Here is a 7827-nt window from a genome sequence, read left to right as displayed (position 1 = left end):
CTTTCCCAAAATGCCCCATCTCCATCTGCAAATGTTCTGGTAGTGTATCCTTAGAGTTTTCTTGGTAAAAACATGGAAGTGGTTTTCCATTGCCTCCTTCTGCACAGTAAACTCGAGTCCCTGCCCTCCGCTGTCTTCCATGCCTCTGCTGCACAGCACAGGCGAGTTTTGACTTATAGCAGATTGTCTTCCACTAGCTAGCTACTGGCCAATCTAATAGTGGAATGGATATTCGTGGCTCAGTGGACAGAGCCCAGGCTTGGGAGTCAGAGTTCGTGGATTCGAATTCCGGCTCTGCCACTTGTCAGCTGTGTTACTGTAGACAAGTCACTTAACTTCTCTGTGCCCCGGTTACCTCATCTGTAAAATGGGGATTAAGACTGTGAGCCTCACGTGGGACAACCTGATTACCCTGTATCTATCCCAGCGCTTAGAACAGTGCTCTGCACATAGTAAGCGCTTAACGAATGCCAACATTATTATTATTATATGCCCCTGCTTGACTCTCCCACCCAAAGATGAGACTGGAAGCTCCCCAGGTGCGACCCTGAGGGGTGTGTGAGGGGTTCTTTGGGAGCAAAATCCTCCTGAGCATCGGGACACTCAGCCACCCTCAGTGGGAGATCAGTTTGCTGCTCCCTCCCTAGGTTACAGATCCCAAGCATATGTGATACTGCACGTGTGTCCCCGGGCATGCCACCAATTGTAATGTGGTATGCGCCAATCTGTATGTACCTACACTAGTTATACAGGGGTCCCACTAAACTAACGGCTTCGAAGGCAGAAATAGTCTCTACTAATGCTATTGGTTCATATATTCCCAAGATATTAGCCCACTACTCTGTAGATTGTAGGCAGGGATTGTGTCTACCAACTCAATTTTCCCAAGGGCTTATTACAGTGTTCTGTGCACAATAACCATTCAACTGATTGTATTTAATTTGTATTTATTGAGCACTTATGGTTTGCAGAGCACTGTACTAAACACTTGAGAGATTACAACATAACACAGTTGGTGGACACATTCCCTGCCCACAATGAGCTTAGGGCTTTAGGGAGGAGCTTACCAAAGATTGATCGATTCCTTTGCCCATCTTAGGCGCTCAGTAAATTCCACTGTTTGATCGACACTTGACACCCTGTCCCTTCCACTTGATCCAGAGCCTTTGTGTTCCCTCTTAGATCCCTAGAACGCCAGGTGCTGTTCCCTAACTCCAGGACTCAGTGGCAGAAGCCGCAGTGGAGTGAGGCTGGATGCCTTAGAACTTTGAACCGGCGTCGCTTCCTGGACAGTGTTTCCCTGCGTGGCTGCGTCCCTTGTTTTCTGTCTATCGTAGGCCCTACACTTTAGTCAGGTGTAGGTTTCCCTTTGTTGCACCCTTGGGTAAGTTATGAGACAACTGAATGCCAGATGAGGGAGGTTCAGATTCTTCATAGTGTTAATGTGACTGGATCCTGTCACTTAAAATTGAGTTCAACAGTGTAGCCTGTTGGAAAGGGCTCAGGCCTGGGGGTCAGAGGACCTGAGTTCTAATTCTGGACTTGCCTGCTAGGTGACCTTAACATCTGTAAATCGGTTTTGTTCTGCATACCCATCCGTACCTCAGGCAAGTTCACTTCTGGGCGGGTGTGCTCAAATAAGCATCCCTCTCCTCTGTTTTATTGTGCATATATTCCATAAGACACAAACTGGGGTGGGGTCGGCGAAGGCACAGATCCCTTGTAAGTATTGGTGTAAAAGTTTGGTGTTTTCTTTTTTTTGAAAAATAGCTGTCCCTTCCTTTATCCCTGACCCCAACTTCAGGCCTTGCCAAAAGAAAGTGTTGTGTTGGCTTCAGGGCAGTGCAACATTTCAGGGAAATGCAAAATTGGGGAGAGGAGGTGATGGGAATATGCTTTCTTCTAAAATCGAAAGTGCCCAGCCAGCCACTTTCAGACAGAATTTCCAAGGAAAAATTAGCCAAGGTTCCTGGTAGTCCAGCGCTCTCCTGGTGACTCTGTACTCAAGGTGCCTGGCCTCTGAGGGCAGCATTTGGCTGCCAGGGCCAGAGTGTGGAAAACAGGACTATGGAGGAGAAAATCCTCTCCATCAATCAGGTGGGTATGGTGACATCAGAAGCCAGCAATGTGATCAGATAATAATGCTGGTATTTGTGAAGCGCTTACTATGTGCAGAGCACTGTTCTAAGCGCTGGGGTAGATACAGGGTCATCAGGTTGTCCCACGTGAGGCTCACAGTTAATCCCCATTTTACAGATGAGATAACTGAGGCACAGAGAAGTTAAGTGACTTGCCCACAGTCACACAGCTGACAAGTGGCAGAGCCTGGATTCGAACTCATGACCTCTGACTCCCAAGCCCGGGCTCTTTCCACTGAGCCACGCTGTGAAACCAGTGACTGATTTGTCCTGAAAGCACTGATTATTTCATTTATGTGCTTTTCCTCAGCATTTACTCCAGGGCTTTGCATGTAGAAAGCACTTAGTAAATACTATTTCTACTACTACTGGCATCTTTCCCAATCTCTGCTCCAAAGTTTTGAGTGTAGTGATGAAAAAAGGGAGAGAATTTTAGGGGGAATGGGAGGGGTCAGACTTCCAAGAGTTAACAGTCCAGAAAGCCCCCGTTTTGGTATATCATAATTTAAAACTCTCGGCCTTGCCAGAGAGACCTGGGTTGAGTGAGACTTTGCGGCTCAGAAAGCCGAGGAAGAATTGCCCCCGTTGCCCTTGTGGGGTTGGCTCCTATAGGGAGACCAGGGAAGGAGGTGTTTGAAGAGTGGAAATTTCTGATTAATCTTCCCCCATCCTGGGCCTGGTACCTCAGCCTCCTGAACTGTTCCGTGTATATCTGAATCATGTATTTGCTTGCTTGTTTTTCTCATTTGTATCTGAGCTCCTAAGATATGTCTAATTTTTTTTTTTTAGATGCCAACTGACATTTGCATATGGTGCACTTACAGATTTAACAGGCACATTTTCAGAATTCTTGTAGGGATTTAAATTGTCTTCATCTTGAATGCAGCACAGCACCTTCACATCCTGAGAAACTGATTTCAATTCCCATCCCACTCCTATAATGATCATGATCTCATTTTTAGGGGCCAGAGGATATTCATTTGATGCTTACTAAAATACAAGATTAAAAAACTTAAATCAGACTCACCCTAAATAGCTCTATGGCTAGCCACTGGCCCGAACCCGAAAGCAGAGTTTCAATAAGCTTTCAGTTATGTTGAACTGAAATCACTGGCCCTTGGGAGAGTAAACTAGAATATGTAGACGTGATCCCTGCCCTCGGGAATTTACAAACTGGTACCCTTCTTGCCATCCAATACGTTACCTCATATCAGTTAATAATGAGCTATGAAAATCTAACTCTGAATATTCACATGGGATCGTGAACCCTTCCTGAACTGAGCCTTTATCTGAATAGGACTTAAATATTCATTGTAAATTTTTCTCTGAAATGTTTTGTGGATTTTAATGAATGTGACCAGCATTGGACTCTCTGAAGGTAACCGCAAGATAAGAAATTAGTCCAGTGATAGATTCAAACTAGCTATCTCACAAACTTCTAATCAGTGTCTTAATTGTATACTTCCTGCAGGCCTTTTGTTTTGAATGCATTGAATACCTTCATTTTTTTAAGAACATAACACGTTGTAAAATGTAGTGTTTATTACTTGGTTTACATGATCCTAGCCCAGCGCTCTGTGCATAGTAAGTGCTCGATAAATACTACTGAACCTCCTTCCTTTAGTAAAAATTGCTAAAATCACCTAAGTCTTCCTGAAATATCAAATCCAACATTGTTTTAGGACTACTAATTGGATAGAGACATTTTCATATTTGCCTGCTTTCAGTTTAAAATTAAGTACTATAAAAATCCAGAGAGAACCCCTAGACTAGACGAGGAATGTGTCTACCAACCCTGTTACAGAGCACTCCCAAATGTTTTATACAGAGCCCTCTACACGGTAAGCACTCAATAAATAGGATTGATTGACTGTAGCCTAGCTCTGTATATTCATTGGTACTTATGGGAATATTGCTCTGTAGGCTAATTCAGCACTGGTCATTCAGAGTTATCCATACATCTGCAACTTAAGACTTTACTCTAAGGATGTTTCTCCTGGACTGGTGTGAGCTGCGCATGAATCTAATAGGGGAAACCTGGTCGATGTTTGAATGTTCATGTTTGATTCCTGATGGACTAGTTAGTTAAGGAAGAGTTAGTAGATGAGCCTGGTAAATTCTTGAAGTTTTGTGAAGGTTTGGAGACCTGTAACGTTCTGTTGGGAAATCCAGGGCTCTAGTGTATTTAGACTTATCATATTTCATATGTTCTATATAGTGAGTACACTCTGAAATCCCTCTTGAAATTTCATAAATTTAGAGGGGTCAACAGTTTCCATGAATAAAGAGAGTAGATCAATATTAAATTTTTGAAAAGCATAATCCTTTAATGGACAACTAGGCTTTTTTGCAGAATGGATTTTAAAGTGATCATGCGTGTAAATCTACAGTGATAGATATTTATGCATATACTTGAAATCCATTCAGTTTTTCTATTTAGGGATCACAATGCCATCATATCCGCGTAATTGAAATGCTATTTGAGACTATTCCATTTCGCCAGCCCCGTCCTCAACAACAGTCAGAATGGTCTCCTCCGAATAGGCTGATTGAGGGCACTCAGGAGGCAGAACTATCTGGTCATGGAGAAATGTCATCCTGGCTCTGCCACTTGTCTGTTGTATAACCTTAGGCAAGTCATTTAACTTCTCCGTGTCTCAGTTACCTCATCTGTAAAATGGGGATTAAGACTGATTCCCACATGGGACATGGACTACGTCCAACCCAATTAGCTTGTAAATACCCCAAGGCTTAATACAGTGCCTGGCACATAGAAAACACTTAACAAATACCATTTAAAAAAAAGGGCTCCCTGGACAAAAATGGCTCATTCTAGGTGAAACATGGCAGTTTGAGAAACCGGACTGCTGCACTGGCATGTAATTGAGAAACGGCGTGGCTCAGTGGAAGGATCCCGGGCTTGGGAGTCAGAGGGCATGAGTTCAAATGCCGACTCTGCCACATGTCAGCTGTGTGACTGTGGACAGCACTTAACTTCTCTGTGCCTCGGTTACCTCATCTGTAAAATGGGGATTAAGACTGTGAGCCTCATGTGGGACAACCTGATTACCCTGTATCTACCCCAGCACTTAGAACAGTGCTCTGCACATATTAAGCACTTAACAAATACCAACATTATTATTAATTCAATGCCCTGTGCTTCCCTCCTTACTCAGGGAGCTCTGTGCCCACACCCACCTAGAAAGAGCTCTGCTGGAAACTTAGAGTAGACCTCAGAGTGAAGAGGGACCCTGGAATCCTTGGCTTTTGGTAGGGCAGGAAGAGTCCCAGGCCACTAAAGTGTCTAGAGATACTTGTCAATTGGGACTAATCTGGAGGAGTGCACTGGGGCACCGTATCATGGCCAAAGTAATCAGTCTCCACTAGCTCAAACCCACTTTTTTCAGCCCTACCAAACTGAATTGGACCTAAGAAGAAAGTATATTAGGTTGGCAGTGCAGCTTACATCAGCATTTGGTACAGATGAATTTCAGGGAATCTTCCATCCAAATGCTAATTTTCAACATCCTGAAATAATTCCAAGAATGCACCTCCAATTATCTGAAAGAGTTTTTTTTAAGTCTTTCAAGTGACTAATCTCTCACTGTTTACAAGGCCTACAAATTGAAATTCTGACAGGCCCATGGTATAAGCCTATTATTTGCCTAGTACTCATGTCTTTTACTTTTTCCCTCATGGAATCATAACATGCTTTTTGAGTTTACTGGTGATTTCATCTATAATCCTTTTCCAACTGCTTTGTGAAAAAGCTATATTCCGAGTGATAAAGGTAGGCATTGAAAGGTTCTCTTTCATTGACCCTGGTAGTTAAAAGAAAATATTATTTATGAAATCTGCCTGGCAGTGATTTTTTCAGAGTAATTTCCATTTCTTGGCTCATATCTATTTTCATGTACACATCTCGTGAAAACATTAAGAAACAAAACACAAGGATTTAATGCAGGAACATGCCCAAGAATTGCTTAACATTTTCAAGAAATTAAACAAGGGCTAGCTGTTGTAAATGGGATTGAACATTATAAAAGCAACCACAGCATCTATTTCTGGGTGGTGTTATTAGGTGAATATTCTAGTATGGAGCTTTCATGATGTAGATGTTGGGATCACATCAAGCTCATTCTACCCTCCAAGTAACCTATAAGCCCATTCAGAGTCCTAAAAGGCCGGATGGAGTATGACTTCAGGAATTGGATTTAGTTTGTCTCTCACCTCGGGTTTCTGAAATTCCCATTTTATAAATAGTTCCATCAACCCGGGGAATTTATTGAGAACTTACTATGTGCTGAGCACTGTACTAAGCACTTACAGAAAGTATAATATAATGAATCATTCTATTAGATGGTAAGCTCTTTGGCCTAATGGAAAGAGTGCAGGCCTGGGAGTCGGAGGACCTGGTTCTAATTTCAGCTCTTCCATTTGCCTTCTGGGTGACACTGGGCGAGTGACTTCTGTTAATCTGGTTCCTCATTAAGCTGGGGAATAAATACCTCTTTTCCTTCCCCAGGAATTGGAATGAGTCCAATTTGGGACAGGGTTTGTATCTGACCTGATTATCTTGTGTCTACCCCAGTGCTTAATACAGTGCTTGGCAAATATCTGTGTCTTATGCCGGCGAGTCGTTTCCAACCCATAACGACCCCACAGACGCATCTCTCCCAGAACTCTCCGCTCTCCATCAGCAATCATTCTGGTAGTGTATCCATAGAATTTTCTTGGTAAAAATCCGCAAGTGGCTTACCATTGCCTTTCTACGCAGTAAACTTGAGTCTCCTCCCTCGACTCTCTCCCATGACATTGCTGCCCAGCATGGGTGAGTTTTGACTTGTAGCAGATTACCTTCCACTCACCGGCCACTGCCCAAGCTAGGAATGGAATAGATAGGCCCCTGCCTGACTCTCCCTCCTGTAGCCAAGACTGGTAGAATACTGGAAACTCTCCATGTGCGACCCTGAGAAGGATCGAAAATATTAAATGCCTACCAATACAATTATTATCGGGGATGATGTCTATAAATGCTGCTGTACCCTCTCAAGCATTTAGTATGAACTCTGCACACAATAAATACATTGATTGAGAAAGGGTGCTTACAGTGCATAAAACCTTATTCTCAGTTAATTAGCCCAGTAGAGAGCAACTGTTTCTCAACTTAAAGGGCTAAAGACAGTATGTGCCTTTAGACACAAGTTGGTCTCCGCTGCTGAGACGAACAAGCTTGTCTATAGACTGTAAGCTCATGATGGGCAGGGAATGTGATGGCTAATTCTGTTATATTGTACTCTCCCAAGCGTTTACTACAGCGCTGTGCACATAGAAGGGGTCAATAAATACCAGTGATTACTCCGCATCAAGACCTGCAAGTGACTGGTTCCCTCAGCTGTCACATTTACCATTCCTGTAAGTGCCAACCACAAAACTGTAGATGCAACACCTCTAGTCTGGAAGATCCTCGTGGGCAGGGATCATTCATTCAGTCATATTTATTGAGCGCTTACTCTGTGCAGAGCACTGTACTAAGCATCTAAGAAAGTACAGTATAACAGATACATTCCCTGCCCACAATTACTTTTGTAATGTACTCTTCTGAGTGCTTATACAGTGCTCTGTAGTAGGTGCTCAATCAATACCAATAATTAACTGATGTGATTTAATCATTAATCCCAGAGGATTA

The 7827-nt window shown here is 43.1% G+C and overlaps 1 non-coding gene across 1 annotated transcript; it reads right to left on the bottom strand.

Annotated features, from left to right (window-relative positions):
• Positions 1-6979: 6979 nt before the first annotated feature.
• Positions 6980-7117, bottom strand: LOC114816429. Its single transcript, XR_003764205.1, has one exon. It is a non-coding gene; the product is annotated as a small nucleolar RNA SNORA7 (small nucleolar RNA).
• Positions 7118-7827: the final 710 nt, after the last annotated feature.

Source organism: Ornithorhynchus anatinus, chromosome 1 (genome assembly GCF_004115215.2).
Source record: "Ornithorhynchus anatinus isolate Pmale09 chromosome 1, mOrnAna1.pri.v4, whole genome shotgun sequence".
Lineage (NCBI taxonomy): Eukaryota > Metazoa > Chordata > Mammalia > Monotremata > Ornithorhynchidae > Ornithorhynchus > Ornithorhynchus anatinus.
This window is presented reverse-complemented; position numbering and strand designations above follow the sequence as displayed.